Below are 3,142 nucleotides of genomic sequence, written 5' to 3'. Positions count from 1 at the left end.
CACACACACACACACACACATACACACTTACAGGTGAACTAACAAAGAAAACAACACCTACTGGCAAAACGAAAGTCGCCTTCTACTATTGCACGCCCACTGTGTGCACGTCTTTGAAGAAAGAAGTGGGATTAAGTACAATGTCATGTACTTTTTTGAAGGGGGCCTTTCGCAACAACCAACAGTAAAGATAAGCAATTCTATGTTACCTTCTACATAAGTTATGTCATAACAGCAGTATCAACACAATGTATATATTGTCCTAAGGTAAAATGGCCTCGGCTTTTCTCCTGGGTACTGCTAGTCCTCTCCGGCAGTATTTCCTCATTGTTAGTCTCTAATTCCTCTGTGCATAGCTCTTGTGAATTTGCCTGTTTGCCCGAGAGTCAGCCGGAGTGCCTGTTAAAGCATCAACTTCTTTAACTGCTGCTGAAATCAAAATTTTCTAGTTCACTTGCTGAGTTGGACCACTGTTTTTTTCCGCCCAAGTACTGCCATGTCATTCTCTGCCTATTCACCGATTTTTTCGATACGACATTCTACACAAACTCCGACCAACTGCTCCCCCACTTACCGCTCCTCACTCCCCCCCTCTCTCTCTCTCTCTCTCTCTCTCTCTCTCTCTCTCTCTCGCCCTCTCTCTCGCTCTCTCTCCCTCTCCCAACTCATTCTCTCGCTCTTGCTCTCTCATTGTCTTGCTCTTTTGCATATTATTTTTTTGTTCTGTTGAGTCTCGAGCAGAAACGTTCCGTTATAATTTTTGCGTACTTGTCATAACACGATGATTCACTCTCTGTCTGATGTTTTGGTGTTTTTACAACCGTGAAATATAAAGCACAACTATACGTCTAATGATATTATAAAATAAAGATATACCTTTTGCTGTAATTGTCCCCCAACTTTTGAAATATCCGAACCGCTAATATGTGAGGCAGCGTGGTGGAATCAGGCTTTCGTCAAAATAATCAAAGTGAAGACACTTGCATTTTTCCGCAGGTTTGTGAATTTTTATCAAATTTTGTTTTTTGGCTCAACACCTTTCATGCCCATAAAATAACTCATTTTCGTGTCGATTTTTCTGAAAAACGTTGATTAAAGGCACACAAAATGTAAATTTTCAGTTACCACGGACTATTAAGATAAGGAAATAACTAATCTTTGGAGGCCATTTTCTCACTAATTTTACCTCTGAAAACAGGTGACCCCCCACCTCCTTCAATCGCAAATACATTGTATCTCGACTTGTATTTAAGATAAATGGATATTTTTTTCATCCAAATTAAGACAAGTGAACAAGCTTTAAGATGATACCAATAACTCTACATGCACAAAAATTGACGTGAGCCTGATTCCACCACGCTGCCTCACATATGTTTATTTGTAACTTATTATGTAACGCTTCCAAGCCTTTTATCTCTCATCCACACGATGTGTATTACAAACAGAGAATTTCGTGCAATCTACTTCTTACATTTGTCTCTCTCCCAAGCGAAGCTAAAACAGAACAATATTACACTTACAAAGGCACATACATACGCACGCACGCACACATCCAAGGATACAAACACACACACACACACACACACACACACACACACACACTCATAAACACACTCAAACAGAAGCTTATATAATATACATCTAGGTTTATTACATAGTATAAAGATGGAGAGAGAGAGAGAGAGAGAGAGAGAGAGAGAGAGAGAGAGAGAGAGAGAGAGAGAGAGAGAGAGAGAGAGAGAGAGGGGGGGGGAGAGCGAGAGAGAGAGAGAGAGGGGGGGGGGGAGGGAGAGAAAGAAAGAGAGAGAGAGGAGGGCAGACAAACAAACAGTCTGACTAAGGAAGGGAGGGTGTTTGTGTTTGTTCATTCGTGTTTACCTGTGTTTTTATCTCTGTGTGAGTAATTATTATGGCAACTAACTAACCATAAGCAAGCTGAATGTTGACAAAAATTAATGTGTGGGTCTTAGAACAAGTAATAACAAAGGGAGAAAAACCAACACACATGCAACATTTCTTCGAAAAGAAATATCAAAGTATGAAATCTCAACAGGTTTCTTGGCAAAATGATTCTGGCATATTGCCACTCCATAGACACAATATTATGTTTTTTGTCAAGCCCCAAACTGTATGCAATTTCGGAATATATTATATATGTATGTATATATATATATATATATATATATATATATATATATAGATAGATAGATAGATATATATATATATATCAGGCGCGGTTCGTCCATACAGCACGGTCGTGCAGTGCCGCCCAAAATTTTTTAATGTTCTATCACGTAAAACACCTACAATAATAAAATAAAAGAAGCCAGAAGCAAGCACTAGCCAAATATTATATCAAAACAAGGTCCTCACTGGCGCCATAACTGTCATTTCTGTGTCTATAGCGAAGAAAAACATCTACTATGCCATGCCAAAGTCCACGCGCTTTAGCTAAACATAATGGGATCTTTAACAGTGCAACCTGACCTATAAATCGCTCTTGTGGATATCCCAAGCGATAACGACACTCGTAGCGAGTTTGGCGGTACATTAATATTAATAAGACGGCGCATCTCAAATGTGCTCCTGCCGAACAGTGCCGAGACATAGCACACAGAAGGCAATTTAAAAATAAACACGATAGACCGTACGCTATTCTTTGCCAATATTATGTGAGCCCCGGAGCAATCCAACGGAGTGCTCAAGTGAATTGTGATTGGTTCATTTTCTGTCTTGCCACTAGGCTAGGCCTATTTTAAGTGACTCTGTGACCGTGAACCTGAGGGAGGTGAACATGACTGTCCTCTGAGTTGTGCCTTTGAATGGTTTTGTAGTGGAGTAATGAAAGTTATTACTTGAGAGTTCAGTTCCAATACAAGATGAACGAAATTGATGTTTAGCTAACAAACAAATTTAGTTCTAGAAATCAAAAGCGACAAGCAAAAAGAATGAAAATAAAAGCACGAGGTCCTCACTCAACAGTCCAAAGATCCTAAAATTATACACCGCCTCATTTACTATGCCCTTGACTATCTTCAGCATGCGATAGCTTAATTGTGCACGTCCACTTTTTAGCCCCACGAGCAGCATATATACATACATATATATGTGTGTGTGTGTGTGTGTGTGTATGTATGTGTGT

This window comes from Aplysia californica, unplaced genomic scaffold, assembly GCF_000002075.1.
Source record: "Aplysia californica isolate F4 #8 unplaced genomic scaffold, AplCal3.0 scaffold00090, whole genome shotgun sequence".
NCBI classification, from domain to species: domain Eukaryota; kingdom Metazoa; phylum Mollusca; class Gastropoda; order Aplysiida; family Aplysiidae; genus Aplysia; species Aplysia californica.
Note: the sequence above shows the minus strand (reverse complement) of the source record.